The 27,558-nt window shown below is 43.2% G+C and overlaps 1 non-coding gene across 1 annotated transcript; it reads right to left on the bottom strand.

Moving 5' to 3' along the window:
- Nucleotides 1-6,180: 6,180 nt before the first annotated feature.
- On the bottom strand, nt 6,181-6,254 carry trnat-ugu (transfer RNA threonine (anticodon UGU)). Its single transcript has one exon. It is a non-coding gene; the product is annotated as a tRNA-Thr (tRNA).
- Nucleotides 6,255-27,558: the final 21,304 nt, after the last annotated feature.

The following is a 27,558-nucleotide window of genomic DNA, read 5'->3' as shown; positions in this document are numbered from 1 at the left end:
GTCTGACATCCTTCAAAATGAATAAATCACCAGGGCCAGATGGTTTGCATCTGAGGTTGTTAAAGGAAGCCAGGGAGGAAATAGTGGATGCGCTGAGGATCATCTTCAAATCCTCACTGGATATGGGGGAGGTGCCGGAGGATTGGAGGTCTGCGAACGTTGTACTATTATTTAAAAAGGATGTGAGGGATAGGCCAAATAATTATAGGCCGGTCAGTCTGGCCTCGGTGGTGGGTAAATTATTAGAATCAATTCTGAGGGACAGGATAAACAGCCACTTAGAAAGGCAAGGATTAATCAGGGATAGTCAGCATGGATTTGTTAAGGGAAGGTCATATCTCACTAACTTGATTGAGTTTTTTGAGGAAGTAACAAGAAACATTGATGAGGATAGTGTGGTGGATGTGGTCTACATGGATTTTAGTAAGGTCCCACATGGCAGACTGGTCAGTAAAATGAAAGCCCATGGAATACAGGGGAATGTGGCAGGTTGGCTCCAAAATTGACTCAGTGAAACAAAGGATAGTTATCGACGGATGTTTTTGCGAATGGAAAGCAGTTTTCAGTGGCATTCCACAGGGCTCAGTGTTGGGTCCCTTGCTGTTTGTGGTATATATTAATGATTTGAAATTAAATGTGGGAGGTATGATTGGGAAATTTGCTGATGACACAAAAATTGGCCGTGTAATTGATAGTGAGGAGGATAGCTGTAGACATCAGAATGATATGAATGGATTGGTTGAGTGGGCGGAAAAGTGGCAAATGGAATTCAATCTGGAGAAGTGTGAGGTAATGCATTTGGGGAGGGCAAACAAAGCAAGGGAATACACAATAAACGGGAAGATATTGAGAGGGGTAGAAGAAGTGAGAGACTTTGGAGTGCATGTCCACAGGTCCCTGAAAGTGGCAGGACAGGTAGCTAGAGTGGTGAAGAAGGCATATGGAATGCTTTCCTTTTTTGGCCAAGGTATAGAATAGAAAAGCAGGGATGTAATGCTAGAACTGTATAAAACGGCGGTTCGGCCACAGCTGGAGTATTGCGTACAGTTCTGGTCACCACATTACAGAAAGGACATAATTGCTCTGGAGAGAGTACAGAGGGGATTGACAAGAACGTTGCCAGGGCTTGAAAGTTGCAGCTATGAGCAAATATTGGAGCAACTCGTGTTGTTTTCCTTAGAACAGAGGAGTCTGCGGGGTGACTTGAATGAGGTGTACAAAATTATGAGGCGCCTAGACAGAGTGGACAGTAAGGATCTGTTTCCCCTGGTGGGGAGGTCAGTTACCAGGGGGCACAGACATAAGGTGATTGGTAGAAGGATTAGAGGGGACATGAGGGGAAACGTTTTTACCCAGAGTGTGGTGGGTGTCTGGAATTCGCTGCCAGGAATGGTGGTGGAGGCAGAAACCCTCAACTCATTTAAAAATACCTGGACATGCACCTGAAGTGCTGTAACCTGCAAGTCTACGGATCAGGTGCTGGAAGGTGGGAATAGATTGGGTGGCTAGTTTTTTCGGCCAGAGCAAACGCGATGGGCTGAATGGGCTCCTTCTGTGCCCTAATTTTTCTATGATTCTATGGAAATTGCCAGCACTGACACAGATCATTTCATTAGTACATTGATATTGGACTGACTATAAGGAGAAGCTAGTTAAACACATAATGGTGAAAGGAATGGAAGATAGCGTTGGTTGTTCCAGATGAAGAGGGATAGACAGAGGTGCGGGTACAGCAGACTTCAGACAGTAATCAGCCCTTTCAGATACTGTGGGTGGCTCTGAAAAGAGCCTTTGAGTATTTGAAAAAATCCTGGCAGATTGACTTGGTTTTGGTGCCCGGAGCGCTGGTTTTCTTGGGCAGCAACACGGCCTGGATATTAGGCAGCACTCTTCCCTGAACGATGGTCACCCCTCCCAGCAGCTTGTTGAGCTCCTCATCATTGAGGACGGCCAGCTGTAGGTGTCTGGGTATGATGCAGGTCTTCTTGTTGTCCCGGGCCGCGTTACCGCCCAGCTCGAGGATTTCAGCGGTCAGATACTCGAGCACAGCAGCCAGATAGACCTGGGCTCTGGCACCCACACGCTTAGCATAGTTACCCTTTCTCAGGAGCCTGTGAACACGGCCCACCGGGAACTGCAGTCCAGCCCGGGAGTAGCGAGACTTGGCCTTGGACCGAGCTTTCCCGTTGGTCTTTCCTCTTCCAGATATTTCCACAATCTCACAAATACTTTCACAATGAATGGATAATTTCGTCAGCATTAAACATACACATGGGGTAGTCAGGATTGTCGAGCAGTCTGAGACGGTTCATTCAGATCACAATTCTCTCTGCAGGGGTGGGTTCAAATTCCCCTTCTGATAAGTTGTGTTTTGACATGACTAGAGGTATTTGGGAGTAGCGATGAAGAACAAACAGAGATCACGAAAGAATATTGACAAGCAAAATCAAAACAAATCCAAAGATGTTTCATCAATACATTGCAGTCAGAGGCAACTGAGGAAAGAGTAGGGCCCATCAAAAACCTAAAAATGTAACCTATGTGTCAGTGTGGAAGATGTTGGTATGTTTATTAATGAATATTTTACTGTCTTCACAAATTCGGGGGGTGATGCAGATATTGTAATTAAGGAGAAGGAGTGTGAAGTATTGGACATGATAAACTGAGGGAGAGAAGAAGTATAAATGGGATTAGCATCCTTGAAAGTGGATAAATCATCAGGGCCGGATGAAATGTACCCCAGGCTGTTAAAAGAAGTCAGGGAGTTATTGTGGAAGGTCTGACCATCAGTTTCCAATCCCTCACTGGATACGGGTGTGATGTCAGAGGATTGGAGGTCTCGTAACACTGCAATAAAAGCAAAATTCTGCAGATGCTGCAAATCTGAAATAAAAACTAGTTGCATTGGAAATACACAGCAGATCTGGCAGCAACTGTGGAGAGAGAAGCAAAGTTAACGTTTCTGTTCTGATGAAAGGTCACTGACCTGAAATGTTAACTTTGTTTCTCTCTCCACAGATGCTGCCAGACCTGCTGTGGATGTCCAGCACTTTTTGTTTTTGTTGCTAACATTGCACCATTGTTGAAAAAGGAAGCGAATGATCGACCAAATAATTAAAGGCCAGTCAGCCTAACCTCAATAGTGGGCGAATTATTGGAATTAATTCTGAGAGACAGGATAAACTGTCACTTAGAAAGGCACAGATTAATCAAGTACCGTCAGCATGGATTTGTTAAGGGAAGCTCCTGTCTGACTATCTTGATTGAATGTTTTTGAAGAAGTAACAAGGAGGATTGATGAGGATAGTGCAGTTGATCTGATCCACATGGATTTTAGCAAGACTTTTGACAAGGTCCCACATGGCAAACTGGTTAAAAAAAAATAAAAGCACATGGGATCCAGGGGAATGTAGCAAGCTGGACACAAAATTGGTTCAGTGGCAGGAAACAAAAAGGAATTGGTTACAGGTGTTTTTGCAACTGGAGGACTGTTTCCAGTGGTGTTCCACAGGGCTCAGAACTAGGTCCCCTGCTTTTTGTGGTATATATTAATGATATGGACATAAATGTAGAGGGCACAATCAAGATGTTTGCAGATGACATAAAAATTGTCCGTGTTGATCGGGAGGAGGATAGCTGTACACTGCAGGAAGATATCAATTGACTGGTCAGGTGGGCAGAGAAGTGGTAAATGGAATTCAAATTGGACAAGGGTGAGGTGATGCATTTGGGAGGTCAAAAAAGGCAAAGGAATACACAATTAATGGGAGAACACTGAACGGTGCAGAGGAAGTGAGGGACGTTGGAGTGAATGTCCACAGATCCCTGAAGGTAGCAAGGCTGGTCAATAAGGTGGTTCAGCAGGTATATGGAATCCTTTCCTTTATTAGCTGAGGTATAGAATATAAGGGTGACCTGGGTGTCCATGTCAATAAGTCACTGACAGCTAACATGCAGGTGCAGCAAGCAATTAGGAAGGCTAATAGTATGTTAGCCTTTATCACAAGAGGATTTGAGTACAGGAGTAGTGAATTCTTGCTTCAATGGTATAGAACCTTGGTTAGACCGCACTTGGAGTACTGTGTGCAGTTTTGGTCTCCTTACCTTAGGAAGGATATTATTGCCATGGAGGGAGTTCAACGAAGGTTCATCAGACTTGTTCCAGGGATGGTGGGACTGTTCTATGAAGAGAGATTGGGGAAACTGGGGCTGTATTCTCTAGAGTTTCGAAGAATGAGAGGTGATCTCATTGAAACCTACAAAATACTTAAAGGACAGTCAGGGTAGATGCAGCTAAGATGTTTCATCTGGATGGGGAGTCGAGAACCAGGGGCTCAATTTCAAAATAAGGGGGAAGCTCCTTAGGACAGAGATGAGGAGAAATTTCTTTACTCGGAGGGTTGTGAATCTTTGGAATTCTGTACCCCAGATGGCTGTGGAAGCTCAGTCGTTGAGTATGTTTAAAGCAGAGATTGACAGATTTGTAAATACAAATGACATAAGGGAATATGAGGAAAGTGTGGGGAAAAGGGCATTAAAGTGGATGATCAGCCATGATCATATTGAATGGTGGGGCAGGCTCGATGGGCTGAATGGCCGACTCCTGCTCCTATGTTCCTATGTTCCTAACTCCACATGATCGGCGAGGCACATCTTCAGGCCGACTTGGTGGATGGTGTAAACAGATATCACTGCTTCTGATCTTCACCAGAACAGAGAGTGAGATGTAACATTGATCATCAAACAGACTGTGAGAGAATACAACAGAATAAAACACATGGAGAGACACTGTGGAATAACAAATAGATTTGATTGGAATGTTGAATTCTGATTGGAATGGACAAAACACCAGAAACAACAGATTAAATTGGGATTCTCATCACTATATTGATCTGAGACAGAAAAGCGAAACTGATGGAAAGAAGGGAAGAAGGAAGAAAAGAAAGGATGGAACTGCTCACTTTTTTCAGTTTTTTCACTTGCCCCTCAAAGCTGGATAAAAAAAAAGTTGCATATAACAGAGAATTTCACCAAAAAGGGAGATTAAATGCTGCAGAAACCTTGGATCGAAGGATGCCCCAACAGATCACCTGTTTAACTGTCTCCTCACTGGGGGATTTCAATCAGTGAGTAATATTATTCTCTACCTTTTTTTGTTAAATGAACCCAGAACGGTCACTTGGAATTAATATTTGTGTTCCGACTCCTGAATAATAAAATTGTGAGTTTCTCGATATTTTCGGGACACATTTCCTGCTGAAAGAACTAAGAACTCTTTTCTAATTTACACAATACTATATACACACTCATCAAGCCTCCTGAGCTAGCATCCTTGGTGCTGCTCTCTCCTCCCAAACCTCATCTCATGTGACTGTTACATCATCACTCTGACAGTGGGAGTGATTGATCCCAATGTCTTCAGCATTAACCCTTTACATCCTTATACTACACTGTCTGTCCAAAAAAATGGGTGGAGGGAACTTGATTTATCGAAACACCAACAGCTGCCGGTTGAAAATCAACTCAAACCCATCAGCGAGAGAGAGAGAGAGAGACTGTCAGAGAACTTCCTGCATCCAGTCCTGACCCTGTCACACTCAGCAGCTGCTCACCCAGACCCCACTCTCATCAACACTGAACATTGTTACCGAGACACTTCAAATACTGTTTATAAAAGGCAGGAAAGGTCAATGTTCACACTGCTGTATTGAAAAGAACAAAGTTTGATATCTCCTCACTGTTTCTCGGTCACCACATGAGACATAGGTTTTCTTATTTGGTTCCTTTGATTTTTCTTGTTCCTGACTGACAAATATTCCAAACCTCAGATAAACCCTCCCACTTGCGTCATGTCCCAGTCTCAGTCACAAGCAACACATAACAACACAAACACTCTGAAACATACAACGCAGTCACACTTTCCTTCAGTGACATTAATGTCGAGCTGTTTTCCAGGTTGAATGCAACTGTGAACAAATTTGTATCAAAGAAGTTGCCTTTGAAATATCAGCACTGAATTTCTGTCCAAGAAGGAACAGCCATTCCAAACTCACATCCTTCACAAAGGCTGTTTTCTCTTGTGACGAAAATACATCACATAATTTGAATTCTCACTGAAAGTTCAGAAGACACAGATGGAAGTGGTTGACAAGGTAACTTACACATCACAAATGAGAAACAAGGCTCTACTGGGAATTGAACACAGGATCTTCTGTTTACAAGACAGGTGTTTTAACCAACTAAGCTACAGAGCCAGATGTTGTTATAATTAAAATCAGAGGAGTGCACTATTTATTCTCATATAATATCAATATCAAAGGAAAATACAGCAGATGCTGGAAATCTCAAATAAAAACAAGAAACGCTGGAAATACTCATCAGGTCTGGCAGCATCTGTGGAGAGAAGCAGAGTTAACGTTTCAGGTCAATGACCCTTCTTCAGACCCTTCTATATATTCTCATCCCACTTCTCCACAGGTCACAACATATATTTTAACTTTTCCCACTTCCTGAAACAGTCAATCACATACTCTATTCTTCCCAGAATAGAAGACACTGACCAGGTTTCTTTAATGAACAGCAAAATTATCAGTTTATTACAGAACAAGTTTTAACTAGTCATGAAATAAAGCATAAATACACAGGTAGAAATTTTAAAAGTTCCCTTTTTACCTTAACCATTATTTAAAGCCCCTTTCTTGCCACAGCCCCACACACGCACACACACATACACCGGTTAACTGAAAAAAAAAGAATTATTTTTTCAATTCTGAGTTCTGTTAAAGACAAAAACAACACTTGGGCTGATTACTTGTTCATTCCTGAAGAAAACAGCAGATGAGATATGTTGTTCCAAAACTGGCAAACAGTCTAACTTCTGAGTATGCGTTGACAGGTCACCAGGGTCTTTTAGAACAGTTTTTTAGAGGCAGTGTTGAGAATTAATTTTAGCAGGCTTTCTTCAAAGACAGGAGAAGAGATGAATTGACACAGTGAAGTTCTCAGGGTCTTTTAAAGATTTGCTGCAAAACAACGTGGGTTGTGATCTTCTCTCCTTCCTTGACACTTCTTCAGCCTAACTTTATCAGCTGCTCACTCCAGAAGGTAAAACACAATGACTGCGACAAATAAAAGCTTGTGATTTTTCTGCCCTCTTCGGTGAGTGCTGCTGCTGCCGGGTTTGTCCAATCAAGAGGCGCAACTGACTTCTCTGTCCACATTTCCCCCTGTTACCAGGGTTTCTGTTCGACATTTAACTTGAGTCATGTGACAACCAGTAAACATAGTTGCCAAATTAATACTTTCAGTACCCTCTTGAAAAAGAACTGGTCTGACATTTATTAAGTTTGACGATGAATTCCTCAAAAAGAATTTCACAAAAAGAAATTCTAAATCACTTCCATAACATCATGTACTTTCCCTGAGCTACAGGTTATTGCAAGTCTCTCTGGCTGTGTTTATTTTTGTTGATTTTGCACTCAGGTTCTTTCTGAATCCATGTGTTTGCAGAACTTTGTCAGTGAGAAACATGGAGATATGCTTAAAGATTTCCCTGCAAATTATTCATATCTCCGTCTTTCTCCGAACTTTGTAGAAACACATTAATGTGGGAATCACACACATCAGGCCGTCAAACCTCTCCGTTAAACATTGAAAGGTGACAGTGTTTATTGTGACGGGGTTCCATTTATTCAGACACATCTGGTATAAAAGTGCTCAAGAAATGATTCACACATGTAATGTATTTGTATATTATGTGCATGACATAATGACGTAAGTAAACAATTCCTTGCACTTGCCACTCTTGGTGTATATTTTCTCTGCTGAGGCCCCCTGAATATATTGGAGAAAATGGTGATGAGGATGAGATAAAAGTCTGTAAATATAGGCAGCAAACAGCAGCAGGGACTGCAGTGAACAAGATCAGGCAGCTCCTGGTGACCTACCTGCTCGGATGGTGGAGATTTTAGGTGGATTGTGTGAAGCCTGGGCCACAGAATGTCTCTTCAGTTGAATGAGATACCGCAGGGTATTCCTGTGCATCTGATTCAAATTGCTTATTTGGGACAATATGGCTGCACACATATGGGATACATCGGAAGGTGAGGAACTTATGAGAGGGCTTGAGAACCATTCAGTTCATATATTGAAAGAATGGACATGTTTTTCAGAGCTAATAACATTTTGGAATTTGAAGGTGAAAGTACAGAGGTCAAGACTCAGAATAAGGCAATTCTTGAGGGCAAGAAAGCAATTTTGCTAATGGAAATTAGCCTGGAAGTGTATGACCAGCTAACAAAGCTTCCTGCTCCCATCAAGGCAAAAGATGTGCCATTCAAAACAATCATCACCAAGTTGGAGGAACATTTCAACCCAAAGCCACTAGAGATCACGGCAAGCTAGAAATTTGGAAGCAGAAATCAGAAAAGTAGTGAAACAGTTGGTGAGTACATTGTGGCATGAAGAATTTATCACTACATTGCAACTTTGGCATATTCTTAGACCGTGCATTATGAGACAGATTTGTGCTTATATTGGTGGATGAGAAAAGATACCAAACACACAAAATGTCACATTCGAGCTCGCATGTAAGATTGCTCTTTCCATGGAGATTGCATCAAAGAATGCTCGAGAATTTCATCCTGTGCCAGTGATTGTAACACACTTCAGGGGAGCTTAAAAAAACTGGTAAAATGGGCTTTCACATGGCAGTTAAAATTTACACAGAGAATTGTGAAGAGACACAATTTGGGAGGAAGAATAAGGAGAGGCCATATAAATGAAATGTTACAATTCTAAAGTGGGTGCCAGAACAGAGAGACAATGTACACCAATCTTAGAAGGTTTGAAAAGGCTTCTAAGAGCAAACAGGACACTTGGCTTTATTAATAGAGACATATAGTAAAAGCAAATAAGTTATGATAAACCTTTATAAAATACTGGGTCTGAATGGCCTACTCCTCTACCTCCACAGAAAGCTTCCATTCCAGGTTTGCACACACTCGTCAGGATCAGTCTCCACAGATCCCGCCACTCCAGGCTCGGACACCCTCTTCAGGATAACGTTCCATAGATCCCACCACTCCATGCATGGATATCTCCCTCATGATCAGATCACAGGTCCTTAGTCCTGCCACATCCAGTCATGAATGATGGTGGACAATTAAATAACTAACCAGATGAGAAGGCTCCAAAAAATCCCCATCCTCAATAATGGTGGAGCCAAAGCTAAATCATTTACAACCATCTTACATCAGAAATTGCTCAGTGGATGATTCATCTCGGCCTCCTGAGGTCCCCAGCATCACAGTTTCCAGTCTTCAGCCAATTCGATTCACTCCACATGATCACATGATAGCAAGAAACAACTGAAGTCACTCGATACAGCAACGACAATAGGCCCGAACAACATCCCGGCTCTAGTACTGAAGACTTGTGCTCCAGAACTAGCTGTGCTCTCAGCCACACTGTTCCAGTAAAGCTACAACACAGGCATCTACCCGACAATGTGGAAAGTTGCCCAAGTGTGCCCACTCCATAAAAAAAAGCAGGGCAAATCCAATCTGACCAATTACCACCCCATCAGTCTCCTATCAATCATCAGCAAAGTGATGGAAGATGTCATCAACAGTGCTATCAAGCACCAGACACTTAGCAATAATCTGCTCATCGATGCTCAGTTTAGGTTCTGCCAGGGTTCCTCGACCCCAGGCAAATACTTGGCAGGTAGAGTATAATGTGGGAAAATGTGAGGTTATCCACTTTGGTAAGAAGAATGGAAAAGCAAAATATTATTTAAATTGTGAGAGATTACAGAATGCTGCGGTGTAGAAGGATCTGGGTGTCCTCGTACATGAATCACAAAAAGTTACCATGCAGGTAGAGCAAATAATTAGGAAGGCAAATGGAATGTTGCCCTTTATTTCAAGGGGGATGGAGTATAAAAGAAGAGAAGTCTTGCTGCAAATGTACAGGGTGTTGGTGAAACCACACCTAGAGTACTGTGTACAGTTTTGGTCTCCTTATTTAAGGAGAGATATACTTGCATTGGAGGCAGTTCAGAGAAGGTTCACTGGATTGATTCCTGTGATGAAGTGGTTGCCTTATATGGAGAGTTGATCAGGTTGGACCGATACTCATTGGAGTTAAGAAAAATGAAAGGTGATCGTATTGAGACATATAAGATTTTGAGGGGGCTTGACAGGGTGGATGCTGAGAGGATGTTTCCCCTCATGGTGGAATTTAGAACTAGGGGACACAGTTTCAGAATAATGGTCTTCCATTTAAGAAGGAAATGAGGAGGAATTTCTTCTCTCAGAGAGTCATTAATCTTTGGAATTCTCTACCACAGAGAGTAGTGGAGGCTGGGTCATTGAATGTCTTCAAGACTGAGTTTGACAGAATTTTATCTGCAAGGAAGTCAAGGGTTATGGGAGGCAGGCAAGAAAGTGGGGTTGAGGACATGATCAGGTCAGCCATGATCCTATTGAATGGTGGAGCAGGCTCGAGGGGCCAAATGGCCTACTCCTGCTAATATTTCTTCTGTTCTTATTTTTTATTGCAGCTTGGTTCAAACAGACACAAAAGAGTGGAGTTCTAGAGGAGAGGTGAGAGTGATTGCCCTTGAGTGAGTGTGGCATCAAGGATCCCGAGCAAAATTGAAGTCAATGAGAATCAAGGGGAAAACTCTCCACGTGGTGGAGTCATATCTCACACAAAGCAAGATGGTTGTGGTTAGTGGAGGCCAATCATCTCAGCCCAGGACATTGCCTCAGGAGTTTCTCAGGGTAGTGTCCTCGGCCCAAACATCCTCAGCTGTTTCATTGATCACTTTCCCTTCAACATAAGTCAGAAGTGGGAATGTTCGCTGATGACTCACAACTCCTCAGATCCTGAAGCAGTCTGTGCCCACAAGCAGCGAGACCTGTACAAACTTCAGGCTTGAGCTGATAAGTGACAAGTAACCTTCTGGCCACACAAGTGCTCAGCAGTGAACATCTCCATTGAGAGAGAATCAAACCATCTACCTTTTGATATTCAGCAGCATAATCATCGCTGAATCCCCCACCATCAACATCTTGAGGGTTACCACTGACCAGAAACTAAACTGGACCAGTCACATCTATGCTGAAGCTATAAGTGCAGGTCAGAGATTAGGAATTCTGCAGCAAGTATCTCGCCTCCTGACACCCCAAATCCTGTCCACCATGTACAAGGCACAAGTCAGGAGTGGGATGGAATACATCCCACTCAACAACACTCAAGAAGCTCAACACCATCCAGGAGAAAGCAGCCCACTTGATCGGCACCTAACCCACCACCTTAAACATTCAGTTCCTCCACCACCAGTACACAGTGGCTGCAGTGTGTACCATCTCCATATGCACTGCAGTATCTCACCAAGTATCCTTCAACAGCACCTTCCAAACCCATGACCACTACCACCTCGAAGAACAAGGGCAGCAGATGCATGGGAACTCACTACCTGCAGGTTCCCCTCTAAGTCACTCACCATCATGACATGGAACTATATCGCCATTTCTTCACTGTTGTTGGGTCACAATCCTGGAACTCCCTCCCCAATAGCACTGTGGGTGTTCCTGCACCATATGGACTGCAGCAGTTCAAGAAGGCAGCTGACCACCACATTCTCAAGGGCAATTAGGGATGGGTAATAAATGCCAGCCTTATCAGCGATACTCGCGCCCATTAATGAATAAAAAACAAATCACTCTCCACAGATTCCCCACAATCTGGGCTTCGACATTTACTTCAGGAGCACAGAGCTTTATATAACTACAACATGAGTTCCAATCTTCATATTCCGTTCACTTTTCACATTATTTTTCTACCAGTCCACTAGCTTTTAGTGATTCAGTATTCGGGTCTCTGCGCCTCCGCAGTTTCTATCATCTCACCACTTAACAAAAAACACTCTTATCTATCTTTCGTAGGTCCTAGATGACCCCTCATTTTAAACTCCATCTGCCAAAACATTGCTCACTCACTTAATCTATCAAGAAGATTTGAAAATAAATTTCTTGCCAAAGGATAATGTTCTGCTTCTGCTCCCTCGCCATTTGCTTTTCCCGTTAGTCGTTCACTTGGTGTAAATCCAGAGAAAGTAAAGATGGAAGGAAGGAAGGAGGGGAGGGGAAATCCTGCTCCGTTTCGTGATCCCTATTTGATCTTCATTCCAGTCCAATTTGGGTGATGAATTCCAATTGTCTGTCTCAATTTTAATAAAGTATAAACAATTCTGGAACCACCGTCAAGATACTGACAAGAACAGGTTTCCAGGCCTACATTACATTGAAGCTGGAAACAAGAATGCAACAGGCAGTTGATAAACTAACAACAAGGATGGGATTCAAACCCACGCGTGCACAACACAACGGATTAGTAGCCCATCGCCTTAACCTCTCAGCCACCTCGTCACCTGGCAAGTAACAGAAGCACAACCGTCACCTTCACACAGATCCTGACTGTGCAGCCAGATGTGCAATGATGGAAATGTAGCTTCTGTAAGTAAATGAAATTTCCATCACATCAGGTCATGGCCTGTTGGGAATGGAGCTATGTGAAACATTTCCAGACCATGTCCAACACGTTTCTACTCAGTGTGAAAACCCACCACGGAAAGACTGGAACATACAATCATTTGATCACAGCATGATTAACATCACTCAGACACCTGAACCATTAGGTCACTGACGAAGTCATGATGACTTCGAATTTCTCATGAAATGACAACTGAACTAACTGACTGGAAGAATTGCTTCAACTCCACGTGATCAGCGAGGCACAGCCTCAGCCGACTTGCAGGTGGTGTAAACAGATATCACTGCTTCTGATCTTCACCAGAACAGAGAGTGAGATGTAACATTGATCATCAAACAGACTATGAGAGAATACAACAGAATAAAACACATGGAGAGATACTGTGGAATAACAAATAGATTTGATTGGAATGTTGAATTTTGATTGGAATGGATAAAACACCAGAAACAGCAGATTAAATTGGGATTCTCATCATCATATTGATCTGGGACAGAAAAGAGAAACTGATGGAAAGAAGGGAAGAAGGAAGAATGGAACTGTTCAGTTTTTTCACTCGTCCATCAAAGCTGGATTTAAAAAAGTTGCAAAAGTTGCAAATGCTGCCAAAACCTTGGATCGAAGGATGTCCCAACTGTTTAACTGTCTCCTCACAGGGGGAATTTCAATCAGTCAGCAATATTATTCTCTATTTTTTTTGTTAAATGAACCCAGAACTGTAACTTGGAGTTAATATCTGTGTTCCGACTCCTGAATAATAAAATTGTGAGTTTCTTGATATTTTCTGGACACATTTCCTGCTGAAAGAACTAAGAACTCTTTTCTAATTTACACAATACTCTATACACACTCATCAAGCCTGCTAAGCTAGCATCCTTGGTGCTGCTCTCTCTTCTCCCAAACCTCATCCCATGTGACTGTTACATCATCACTCTGACAGTGGGAGAGGTTGATCCCACTGTGTTCAGCATTAACCCTTTACATCCTGATACTGCTCTGTGAATCAAAAAAAATGGTGAGAGGGAACTTCCTTCATTTATCGAAACACCAACAGCTGCCAGTTGTGAACCAACTCAAACCCATCAGAGAGAGAGAGAGAGACTGTCAGAGAACTTCCTGCATCCAGTCCTGATCCTGTCACGCTCAGCAGATGCTCACCCAGACCCCACTCTCATCAACACTGAGCATTGTCGCTGAGACCCTTCAAATAATGTTTATAAAAGGCAGAAAAATTCAAAGTTCATCGCAGCTGGATTGATTGAAACGAAGTTTAATATCTTCTTACCACTAGGTAACCACATGAGAAAGTCCTTCAATCGTTAGCATAAATTATCAGCTGCAAGAATGTTTGTCATTGGGTTGAATCATTTCTGTGTGAGGAATGTTCCAGCATCATAAACCAGGGGAACGTGTTGACTGAGCTGTGTCTTCATCTCTTCTGGACAGTTCATCCTTCATTCTGCTCTGATTCACTTTCCCAAAGCGGATCTGCAGATTCTCAAATCTGGAGACTGGGTTTTCTTATTCGGTTCCTTTTGATTTTTCTTGCTCCTGAATGATAATATATTCCAACCTTGGATCAACCTTGCGTTGTGTCCCAGTCTCGGTTAAAAGCGACACTTCATGGCACCAACACTCTGAAACATACAACACGGTCACACTCTGCTTCAGTGAGATTAATGTTGAGGCGGTTTCACGTCAAATGCAATTGTGAACAAATTTCTCTCGTGGAAATTGTGGGTGATTTGAGTATTTGCACTGAATTTCTGTGCAAGGAGGGACAGTTTCAAACAGCCATTCCCAAAATCACTTCTTTCACAAAGACAAAGACTGTGCTGTCTGAACGTGTCACTCAACTTCACAAACAAATTTGAACTCGAAGTTCAGGGGAAGACAGAGATGTGAATGATTGACAGAGTAATCTTTAAATCATAACTTTCCGTTTCTTCACTGCAGTGAGGCTTTGTTGGGGTTTGAAGTTAGGTTCTGCTGTTTATTAGACAGAGGCTTTAACCAACTAAGCTACAGGGCAAAATCTCGAACACATCCTTTCCTGGAGTTACAGGTTATTGCAGGACTATCTGTCTCTGGGTTCTTTCTGAATCCACAAGTTTGCAGATCTTTGTGAGTGAGAGACATGGAGATATGCTTCAAAGATTTCCCTGTAAATTATTCATATCTCCATCTTTTCCTGAACTTTGAACAAACACATTACTGTGGGAATCACACACATCTGGCCCTCACACTCGTCCGCTAAAATTGAAAGGTGACAGTGTTTATTGTGAGGGGATCCATTTATTCAGACACATCTTGATCGGGAGGTGTTTCACACATGTAATGTTTTTGTATATTATGTTTATGATGTAATATTGTAAATAAACATTTCCTTGCACTTGTCGCATTTGGTCTCCATTTTCTCTGCTGATGCCCCCTGAATATATTGGAGAAAATGGTGATGAGGATGAGATAAAAGTCTGTAAATATAGGCAGCAAACAGCAGCAGGGACTGCAGTGAACAGGATCAGTCAGCTCCTGGTGACCTAACTGCTCAGATGGTGGAGAGTTTGGGTGGATTGTGTGAAGCCTATGCTACAGACTGTCTCCTCAGTTGAATGAGATGCCCTAGGGGAAAGCATGGCTACCCAATCCGACTCCGACCAGACCGGATGACATGTGCCAGGTTCGGGTCGGGTCTCTCTTCCGTGTCCGGCATTCGGGTTAGTGACGGGTCGGGCTGGAGGCGGACACAGTGCTGCCTTGCTCAGGGAGGGAACTTCTGCATGATTCCGCAGGAATAGCCAGCTTTCGGAATGGAGGATCACAACATTTGGACTAGGTATGTTTGATATAATTAACTTTATTATGGTAGTCGGGTCGGTTCAGGTCGGGTGCGGGAAAAAAATCAAAGGACTCGGGCCCGGGTCAGATTCAGGTTGGATGTGGTCAGGTCGGACTGGGTCGGGTTTCAATTTCATAAACGAGCAGGCCTTTACCGCAGGGTCTTAGTGTGCATCAGATTCGAAGTGATTATTTGGGACAATATGGCTACACCCAAGGGATACATCAGAAGGCTAGGAACGTATGAGAGGGCTCGAGAACCATTCAGTTCACATATTGAAAGAATGGACATGTTTTTCAGAGCTAATAACATTTTGGAACATGAAGGTGAAAGTGAAGAGGTCGAGACTCAGAATAAGGCAATTCTTGAGGGCAAGAAAGTAATTTTGCGAATGTAAATTATCCTGGAAGTGTATGACATGCTAACAAATCTTCCTGCTCCCATCAAGGCAAAAGATGTGAATTCAAAACAATCATCACCAAGTTGGAGGAACATTTTAACCCTAAGCCACTAGAGATCACGGCAAGCTAGAAATTTGGAACCAGAAAGCAGAAAAGTAGTGAAATAGTTGGTGAGTACATTGTGGAACTGAAGAATTTATCACTACATTGCAACTTTGGCACATTCTTAGACCGTGCATTACGAGACAGATTTGTGCTTATATTGGTGGATGAGAAAAGATACTAAACACGCAAAATCCTACATTTCAGCTCGCGTGTAAGATTGCTCTCTCCATGGAGATAGCATCAAAGAATGCTGGGGAATTTCGTCTTATGCCAGTGACAGTAACACACTTCAGGAGAAGATAAAAAAACTGTCAAAATGGGCTTTCACATGGCAGATAAAATTTTACACAGAGAAGTGTAAAGTGATAAAGTTTGGGAGGAAGAATGAGACAATGTGCACCAATCTTAGAAGGTTTGAAAATGTTGCTAAAAGCAAACAGGACACTTGGCTTTATTCATAGAGGCATAGAGTAAAAGCAAATAAGTTATACTAAACCTTTATAAAACACTGGGGCTGAATGGCCTACTCCTGCACCTCCACAGAAAGCTTCCACTCCAGGCTCAGACACCCTCTTTAGGATCACTCTCCATACATCCTGCCACTCCATGCACGGATATCTCCCTCAGGATCAGATCACAGCTCCACAGTCCTGCCACATCCAGTCGTGAATGGTGGTGGATAATTTAATAACTAACAAGATGAGGAGGCTCCAAAAACACCCACATCCTCAATGATGGTGGAGCCGAGCACGTCAGTGCAAAAGGCAAAACTGAAGTATTTGCAACCATTTTCAGTCAGAAGTATTAAGTGGTTTCGATCTGTGCTAATTTCAGCTCCTCATGCTCGCTGGTGCCTTGATTCTCTGGTGCTAATTTCAGAGTAAATCATGCAGCTTGACAATTGGAGCCAAAGAAAAAGACACAGGAGAGGTTGAAAGTGCCAAAACCTGGGATTGAACCAAGAACTGCGATTTTTAGTGCAATGCAAATCCAGCTGATCTATTTCAGCCACACACTAAAACCAGCCTTCGCTCATTGCTTTGGAAGACAATATTTACATTCAAGTGTTTGTCAAAATTTACAGAACACAACATGAGTAATATTTCCCATTGTTTTCTCAGCACTGATGGAATGTGAAGCGGGAGAAATCCCACTGATCCACACTGACCCAGAGCTGAGAGTGAAATGAGATAAAGTTCAATCTTTAGCAGCGAGACGCTGGAGAGACGTAAGAGTCCTGAATCAAGGAGAGACTTTCTGATATAGTAAAAGCAAAATACTGCATATGCTGGAAATCTGAAATAAAAACAAAGGTGCTGGAAATACTCAGCAGGTCTGGCAGCATCTGTGGAGAGAGAAATAGAGATAAAGTTTCAAGTCTGCGACCTTTCATCAGAACTGCCAAAGGTTAGAAAAGAATTAGGTTTTAAACAAGTGAAGGAGAGGGGCCTGTGGGAGAGAACAAAGGGGAAGGTGTTTGATAGGGCAGAGGGCAGGAAAGATTAAATAACAAAGTTGTCCTGGGACAAAGGCAAAGAGTCCGTTAATGCTTGTGGTCAAAGACAAAGCATTTGTCCAGAGAGAGTGTTAATAGCAGAATAATGAGCAGCACTGACTACATGAAAAACAGGCACATGGTTTCAAACACACTGTGTTTTGTGCTCCCCCTTTGGTGAATCCTTGTTCACAGCTTTCCAATTATAATGCAAAGAAATGAACACAAACAGGCTTTCTTTGGTTTAAAGAAGAAAAGTGAAACATATTAAACTTGCTTAAACTTTAATACGGTTCATGCCGACAGATATACGATGCACCCATGCTAGCATGCACACGTGATATACAGATGAGGCTAGGGACAGAAAAAATAAAAGATAAAGTGGAACAGTTTGAGGCAATATCTTGTTACTGTGCTTCGAGCTCACGGTATAGCACTTTTGTAGGTAATTCTTGCATTTCGTAGGGCCCAGTATTCTCCTTAAACCTTGTACATGTTGGAGACTTTTCTCTCTTTGAGATTCACATGTTTTCACAAGGTTCAGTTCTGTGGTAAAGAGATGGAGGCAGGCAGGACTGGAGAGGGTCTGCCCCATCCGGGAGCACATGGTGTTCTGAGTTCAAATCTGTGGCAAGTTCAAAAAACCAACAGCCAACTAGTCATGTGACTAAAACTGGTCTGACCACTTCTGCTGTGTATTGGGGAAGCAAAAGACTGCGTCCCTTTGTTTTAATACTGTTTGTTACTATGCAAATTTCTTTCCAGTCAGGCGCTTGCAATTTTAAGTTTTAATGTTCATGTGGCAAAAATCATGTGTGCCTCAGTCTTGGCAGGTGGGGTGGGGGGGGTTTGCCTGACACCAGTCATGTTCTGAAGTTATTGAACTCAAGGATCAGTCCACAAGGCTGTAGAGTGACGAATCGAAAGATCAGGTGCTGTTCCTCGAGCTTGCGTTGATGTTCACTGGAACACTGGAGCAGGCCAAAGACAGAAATGTTGACATGAGAGCAGGGGGAAGTGTTGAAATGGCAAGCAACCAGAAGCTCAGGGTCATGCTTTCGGACTGAGTGGAGGTATTCTACAAAGCGGTCAGCTAATCTGCGTTTGGTCTCCCCAATTTAGAGAAGACCGCATTGTGAACAGAAAATACAGTACACTAAATTGAAAGAAGTACAAGTAAATCGCTGCATCACCTGAAAGGGGTGTTTGGGGCCTTGGATAGTGAGGAGAGAGGAGGTAAAAGGGAAGCTATTGCACTTCCTGTGATTGAATGGGAAGGTGCCGTGGGAAGGGGACGAGGTATTGGGGATAATGGAGGAGTGGACCAGAGTGTTGCGGAGGGAACGATCCTTTCGGAATGCTGACAGGGGAGGGGAAGATGCATTTGGTGGTGGCATCACGCTGGAGGTGGTGGAAATAGCGGAGGATAATCCTTTGGATGTGGAGGCAGGTGGGGTTGAAAGTAAGGACAAGGGGAAACCTGTGGCGTTTCTGGGAGGGATGGGAAGAGGGGAGGGCAGATGTGTGGGAAATGGACCAGACACACTCCTTGAACTCTCTGCTGACGAAGTCTGAAAAAGGGAAGAACAACCACACAACAAGGGTCTCAAATCGAAGACCCTGGGATTAAAAGTCTCATTCTCTACCAACTGAACTAACAAGGCCTGGTACAGTACTTCCACTCTGTCTGTTATTGGACGGATGCAGCTGTTGGCTCCACCCCAAGGGCGGGCGTTTGTTCCACCAACCATGAAGCAGCTTCCTATCAATTCCCAAAATTATCATCTCCAACAAGAGAGAATCTAACTATCTCCCCTTGACATTCAATGGCATTATCATTGCTGAATCCCTCACTATCAACATCCTGGGGGTTGCCAATGAACAGAAACTGAATTGGAACAGCCATATAAATACCATAGCTTCAAGAGCAGGTCAGAGGCTGGGAATTCTACTGTGAATCACTCACCTCCTGTCCACCATCTCCAAGACACAAGTCAGGAGTGTGATGAAAGGCTCCTCACTTGCCTGGATGAGTGCAGCTCCAACAACACCAAAGAAGCTCAACACCATCCAGGACAAAGCAGCTCACTTGATCAGCACTCCATCCACCACGACCTCGACCACCTAGAAGGACATTGGATGATGGCAACACCACCATCTGCAAGTTCCCCGCCAAGCTACACACCATCCTGTCTTGGAACTATATCATGATTCCTTCACTGTCACTGGATCAACATCCTGGAACTCACTTCCCAACAGCAGGTATTGCAATGGCTCAAAAAGGCGGCTCACCACCACCTTCCCAATGGCAATTAGGGATGGGCAATAAATGCTGGCTTTGCCAGCAATGCCCACATCCCATGAAAGAATAAAAAAGAGATTTGCCACAATGGCAGCAGGGTGAGGGATTTCAGTTATGTGGAGAGATTGGAGAAGCTGGGGTTGTTCTCCTTGCAGCAGAGAAAGGTCGGAAGAGATTTGACACATTTGTTCAAAATCATTTTAAATAAGGCGAAACTGTTTCCAGTGGTAAAAGGGTCAGTAAGCAGAGGACACAGATATCAGGTGATTGGCAGAAGAACCAGAGGTGACATGAAGAACCATTTTTTACACAGCAATGTGTTGTGATAAAGAAAGAAAAGACTTGCATTTATATAGCACCTTTCAAGACCACTGGATATATCAAAGCACTTTGTAAACAATGAAATACTTTTGAAGTGTAATCACTGTTGTAATGTCAGAAATGCAGCAGCTAATACCCACAAACAGCAATGTGATAATGACCAACTGATCTGATTGAGGGGCAAATATTGATCACAACACCAGGGAGAATTGCTCTTCACTTGTTTGAAATTGCAACATGGGATCTTTTACATTCACCCAAACATGCAGACCAGGTCTTGGTTTAACATCACACCTGAAAGGCAGCACCTTCAACACCCTCAGTGCTGCACTGGAGTGTCAGCTGTGAAATCTGAACCCAGAAGCTTGTGATTTCGAGGTGAGTGTGACCAACTGAGCCACAGCTTTTACCTGAGTCTCAATCCTTCTACCAACAATTTCTCTCTATCAGGTCTGTCACGACCCCTCATGATTGTGAACACCTCTATCAAATCTCCTCTCTAAGGAGAACAACCCCAGCTTCTCCAATCTATCCACAAAACTGAAATCCTAACCACACGTTGCAGAAAGGAATTTTTCCTCATGTTCCTTCTGGTTTTGTGAGTCACCTTAAATCTGTAACCTTCGTTATGGACCGTTCAGCAGTTAGAAACAGTTCCTCAGTATTTACTCTACCTCAAACCTTCAAGGAAGCTCTGCAAAGTAACTGAAAATCAAGTTGTCAGAAGTGGGATTTAAACACATGCCTCCAGTGAAAGCTGCAACCTGAACAGAAAAGCTGAAACCGCTCAGTCACCTCAACTGGTCAGACCTTTTTCACCTCGTCATCACTTCTGTACTTTGAAAGGTTCACTCAGTTCAGGAACTTGTTCAATGTTACTGGAATGCTCGGTGATTGGGATATTAACTCCCCCGGGTTTTCCTGAGCTTGTTCTCGGTGTATGGGGATGTTTGTCCTGGGCTGTGGAATCTTGCATCCCTGTAATGGACATTAACCCACTGATTGAATCTGTATTCACTGCTTTCTGCTGATGCTGGGTAATTGCAGAGTGTGGGGCTGGAATGTTGCTGCTTGTCTCGGCCTCACTCACTCTGGAAAAGAGTGAATAATTGATGCGTCTGTTTCTGTATCTGAAATGTGACTTCGATCTGCTGTTATTAACCGAGGCAGCGCTGCAGGAGGATACGTTAATAATCTCTCACTAATCAACTGCAAACAGTCAGAATGTGTAACTTTGAGCAGCACTTTCTGCACCGTCAGGGCTGGAAAGTTGAGGGAGGGAGAGACAGTGTCAGTATCTGAGTGTATACAGCACTGTACAGAGAAAGAGTCAATATACCGGGGCTGAGACACAGTGCATCTTTTCACATTTAATCACAATAATATCCACAGTCAGGACTGAAAAGGATGAAAAACCAAATAGCAAGAGCAAAAATAAGAAAACTAAGCAATTATAGATTAGCTGATAAGCTTTCACTGTGTTACCTGGTAGTCTACAGTTTTATATTCAATGCTTTCTCCACTGTGGCCAGGGAATGGTTTCTTCTCAAGGGCTGAATATTAACAAAACTTCTTAGAATTTAAATCTTTTAAAAGTAATTCCATGGAGCTAATGGCGAAAAGTCAAATAACTGCACCAATTATGGGAGAGCTGGTTGGTGATGACGTGGATGTGTCTGCAGTGTGCAGGACCAGACTGTTTCTATAGATTCACAATGAATGTTCCATCTTTATTTGTAACAGTGAAACTGATAGTGGACAATGGCTATTCTGGTTGCAGCAACCTGGAGATTTAACTCATTAACACCCTGCTTTAGGGTAATTTAGAAAGCACAACATGCAGCTCTGTCAGTTAGTGTGCTTGTTTGTTCACCCACAATTTGTTGGTTTCAGCACATAAAAGGATGAGGCTTTATTAACTTAAACTCTTCTACATCTGCTGTATTACTCTTGCTGTTGATTCTTCAAAGATAAGGTTAATCAAGTCTTTCTTTGTGAAATCCATGCTGACTGTGCTTTATTATATTTTCATTTTCATATGTATTTTCTAGTTTTGGGGATTATTGTCTTTTTTATTGATTTCATTTTTATTTATTGCATTTATTGCCCATCCCTAATTCCCTGGAGAAAGTGGTGGTGAGCTGCCTTCTTGAACCACTGCAGTCGATGTGATGCTGTTCGGAAGGGAGTTCCAGGATTTTGACCCATCAACAGTAAGAGAACAGTGATATATTTCCAATTCAGGATGTTGTATGGCTTAGAGGGGAACTTGCAGGTGGTGGTGTTCCCATGCATCTGCTGCCCTTGTCCTTCTAGGTGATAGAAGTCACGGGTTTGGAAGGTGCTGTCGAAAGAGGCTTGCTGCCTTGCTGCAGTGCATCTTGTGGATGGTACACACTGCTACCACAGTGCATCGGTGATGGAGAGAGTGAATATTGTGAATGAGGTGCCAATCAAGTGGGCTGCTTCGTCCTAGATGGCGTTGAGCTTCTGAAGTGTTGTTGGAGCTGCACCTATCCAGGCAAGTGGAGAGTATTCCATCACACTCCTGACTTGTGCCTTGTCGATAGTGGACGGGCTTTGGGGAGTCAGGAGGTGAGTTACTCGCCGCAGGATTCCTAGTCTCTGACCTGCTCTTGTAGCCATGATATTTATATGGCTACTGCAGTTCATTTTCTGGTCAATGGTAACCCCCAGGTTGTTGATAGTGGGAGATTCAGCAAACGTAATGCTGTTGAACGTCAAGGGGAGATGGTTAGGTTCTCTCTTGTTTGAGATGGTCATTGCCTGGCACTTGTGTGACTCGAATGTGAAATATCCTTATTGCAGGGTATTGTATTGCACTGTACAGTGACAACACTTGGAAAGTCCTTCATTGGCTGTAAAGGGCTTTACAAGGTCCTGTGAAATGCATGTGTTGCTTTTTCCATTGTTATCAGTGTCATTTTGATCAAAAGATAGGATTCGTGAGCACAAATTTTAAATCAATGTTGATTCAAATAATGTAAAAGCATCTATATTCTTGCACCATACTTAATAATCACCATCTTCCTATCCTTACAGAGTACAATGTCTTTGACCCTGAAATTGATTCCACAATCTCAGTCCCTCAGACAATTTCAGCCCAGTTCTGATGAAAGATCACAGATCTGAAATGTTAACTCTGTTTCTCTCCCCACAGATGCTGCCAGACCTGCTGAGTATTTCCAGCATTTTCTGTTTTTATTTCAGATTTCCAGTATCTGCAGTATTTTGCTCCTGTGTTACTTTGAAAGTTAAAACTGACCCACCTGTCGACAATTCACACTGGGGTCTCCCATGAAATGATTCTGTATAATGTTGATGTGATGAATACAGAGTCTGAGCACAGAGCTTCCTGTGGGAAATTGGGGATATGAAAACCAGCAGACTCTGCAGGAATTTCCACTGGGAGCACAAATTCACAAAATCTACCTTTTATATATGGATTCATTTTGATTGTCCTTCTGGAAAATTATTTTGAAACAATTTAAACATCAACCCACAGCTCCATGACCGGGTCAATTATGAGGTCATCCTCTGACAGGTCATGTGACAGCTGGAGCCACAAGACATCAGAACCAGATTTGTGACTGGATTAAAACCCGGAATCCTGTCCCAATGGCTTTTCAAATAAAGCTGTTGCTGTTTGAAAACACAGCAGTTAAACTTTCTGCCTGACCATGAGGGGAGCTAGGGAGAAATTTACAAAACTAAATCATTTTACAAAATAGTTCGAAAACCATTAATATAGAAATCATGTGAGGATTAATCTGCAGGAGAAACAAGCAAAATACAGAAAGTACAAAGGACAGCTGAAAAGGGAAATGAGATCAGCAAGAGAGTGTGTGAGAAAAGAGTAGTGGGTCACATAACTGGGATCACTGAAGTCTTTTCCCAACATATGGACTGTCAAAGAAAGGGTGGGTCAATTAGGAGATCCTGTGGAGCCAGAGGGCGTGCCTGAGGCACTAATTAAGTACATTGCATCTGTCACAAAACAAGCAGATTGTGCAAATGTCACACAGAAAAGGAGGAGGATGTGGAGAAATTGGAGGGGATGAAAATAGATAAAGAGGAGATAATTACAAGGTTGGCAGCGCTCACAGTCGAAAAGTCACCCGGTCTGGATGGGCTGCATCCTGGGTTGCTGAGGGAAGTCAGGGTGGAAATAGTGGAGACTTGAGCCACAATCTTTCAATCCCCCTTTCTATGGGAATGATGCCAGAGGATTGGAGGATGCAGGTAAGCTTAGGTAGTTCGATCTCAGTTTAACTTGACCATTTTTAGAATGTATCTGTTGTAATAACTAATAAGGTCAAGGAAGCCATTTTACAATTAACACATGACCAAAGGAGCCATTTTGTGTTCAGTCCTAACGTTTGTATCCTGCATAATTAATGAGTAGCTACCCATCATGAAACAGATGATTGTAAAGGTAATGAACCTTGATTGAGTTATAAATAATGAATCAATAATCATTTTAGAGAGAATGGGTTTTCATTTAAAGTTAGGTCAATCTAATTACTGTGAGTTTCTGTGTCTGTGTGGGAAAGGGCAGTTTCAGCGGAACGTATTCAAACAATGGACCTTTCTAGAACACCTGATAAAACCCATGGTCTGGTACATCGTGACCTTCAAGAGTCTCGATTTAATGAATAGGAAACTTGTTTCAGATCAGTTTGGGAGACAGTGTGAAACCACTCCATTGTACTCATGTCTGAGATTCTGAGGACAGGTGACTGTTAGTGGAAGACATCATTAAGAACTTATTAAATGTACCTGGCAACAGCTCGGACCAAATATTATTTTACAAGGTGGTGTGATGGCAATCCAGGGGTTAAAAGTAGGGATTTTGTAAGGGTTCAGTGTGCAGGAACACTAGAAGACCTCAGGGGTAAAGGCTCAGATCATCAACCAAGTTCTCCACCTGATGAGGGATCTAGGCTGGACAAAGAGGACCGTGACACTCTGAGACCAAGCTCGACCAGTCCACACACCTGCTCGAGCAGTAAAGTTATATAGTCCAAGTTTGTTCAAGATAATTTTGCTTTCAATTATTAAGTACTATTTTACTCTCAATAAAAGTTCTGGACTTATTAATCAAATATCCTGTTGCTTTAATTGGTTAAAGTCATTCCCAAAGAGATTGTCCACAATAGACTTTCCAGAATTAAAAGATACATCTGCAAGGATTACTAATTTTACAGCCCTGTTTAAAAAGAGAGATAAACCCAGGAACTACAGACCAGTTAGTCCAAAGTCGGTGGTGGGGAAACTTTTAGAGACAATTATCCAGGAGGAAATTAACTGTCACTTGGTAGAACATGGGCTAATAAATGACAGCCAGTACAGATTGGTTAACAGAAGATTGTGTATGAATTAATTAATTAATTAATTTCTTTGATGAAGTTTCAGAGAGAGTTGACCAGGGTGGTGAGGTTGATGGTGTGTGTCTGGACTTCAAAATTGTGTTTGAAAAAGTACCATAAAATAGACTTGTGAACAAAATTCGAGCAGATGGGATTAAAGGGGGTCGTGGCAGCGGGGATACAAAATTGGCTGAGGGACAGAAAGCATAAAGTAGGGTGAATGCTTGTTTTTGGGAATGGAGGGACTAATCCAGGAATGTCACTGTTGTTGCAGTATGTGCAGTGTCTGACCCTGAACTGTCCGAGGGAGGGGGATGTTTGTGATGTTCCTGTGGGGTGCATTATCATCAGGGTCACTCTCTGAGCTGTCACAGGGATGAGGCAGTGTGTGATATCCTTGTGCATGTCATGCAAGCCCACTGGCATGTGGTTCCATCCTGATGCCAAGAAACAGAGCCCCAGATATGGGCAAAAAGTCTCACTTCCCTGTGGGTGTCTTGAGAGAGAAGAAGGCTGAGGGAGTAAACCTGGACAGTAAATCCGGAGTGGAGTCCCGTAGGCAGTTACCTGTTACTTATCAGGTAGTTTTCCAGCAACTCCGACAGCAGAGCAATACCAAACAGTACTGTTTTTTCCCTTTCCTTTGGACAATACTAGCAATGCTGAGAGGGGGTCCTGATGCTCAGTGTCTCCATACTATTTGCCCAGGCCTGTGCCCTGGAGAGGACACTCCAGCTTTGTGGTTAAACATTAGCACAACACGGGAAGAACCAGTTGCTGATTGTAAGCTCTCACTCAATTGGTGTAGAGTATGAGCACCAGGGGTTACTTCTGACAGTGAGAGAGATCATCATGTCTCATTGGAGAACTACCACCCACTCAGTTAACTGCTGTCCTGCCATGACCTACTTGCTTCAATGGATGCTTGGAGCTTAGAGAGTCATCTCTCAACAGGCAGTTCGATAATCTATGCACCAGGCAAGACAAACTTAACAAAGAAGACACCAGTCCTTCGCATCGCAAGCTGGAATGTGAGGACCATGAGTCCTGGCCTTACTGACAACCTTCTGCAGGTTGATGACACACACAAGACAGCTGTGATCGACAAAGAACTCACAAGGCTCAATGTGGACATTGCTGTTCAGCAAGAAACTAGACTCGTTCAAAGTGGATCCCTCAAAGAGAAACACTACACCTTCTTCTGGCAGGGGAAAGCCCAAGAGGCAACTCGTGGGTTTCACAGTAAAAAACACGCCACTTGCAATGAGTGAACCACCCACAGTAGGCTCAGAGAGACTTCATACTCTTCACTTGTCAACAAGCGCGGGCCCAGTTAATCTCATGTGCATCTATGTCCCGCCACTCACCTCCACCCCAGATGTCAAGAATCAATTCTATGAGACACTTGACGCTGCCATCAATGGAATTCTCAGCACTGAGAGATTGTATCTTCTAGGAGATTTCAACGCAAGTGTGGGAACTGACTATAGCTTGGCCAACTAACATAGGGCACCAGGGGATTGGCAAGATGATCAAAAATGGACAGAGGTTGCTGGATCTATGCTGTCACCATGGACTCTGTGTGACAAACAGCTACTTCCAGTTCAAGCTGTGCCACAAGGTGTCCTGGAGCCATCCAAGATCACGCCACTGGCACCAGCTAGTCCTTAACATCACCAGACGTACCACCCTCAGCAGTGTCCTCATCACTCACAGCTATCACAGCGCTGACTGTGACACTGACCACTCCCGAGTGCGTAGCAAGGTCAGGCTTCAGCCAAGGAAGCTTCACCCATCCAAGAAGAAAGGTCCTTCACGGATCAACACTTGCCGAACCACTGATCCAGAAAGGTCCCAGGAGTTCCTCAACATCCTCGATCAGGCTCTTTCAGAAAACACCCAAGGCCTCAGTGCGGTGTCAAAGTGGAATCATCTGCACGCCACCATCTATAACTCTGCACGGGAAAAGAGATGGGAGGAATGCTGACTGGTTTGAGGCTTATTGGACTGAAATGGAGTCAGTTACTGTAACTTAGAAGAGAGCCCTCATGAACTACAAACCAGTCCCCAGCAAACAAACTCTCGATGCTCTCAGAGCTGCCAGAAACAAGTCTCTGCAGACTGCTCGGCACTGCACCAATCAATAC

Source organism: Heterodontus francisci, unplaced genomic scaffold, assembly GCF_036365525.1.
Source record: "Heterodontus francisci isolate sHetFra1 unplaced genomic scaffold, sHetFra1.hap1 HAP1_SCAFFOLD_58, whole genome shotgun sequence".
Classification (NCBI taxonomy): domain Eukaryota; kingdom Metazoa; phylum Chordata; class Chondrichthyes; order Heterodontiformes; family Heterodontidae; genus Heterodontus; species Heterodontus francisci.
Note: the sequence above shows the minus strand (reverse complement) of the source record. Positions and strands in the feature narration are given on the sequence as shown.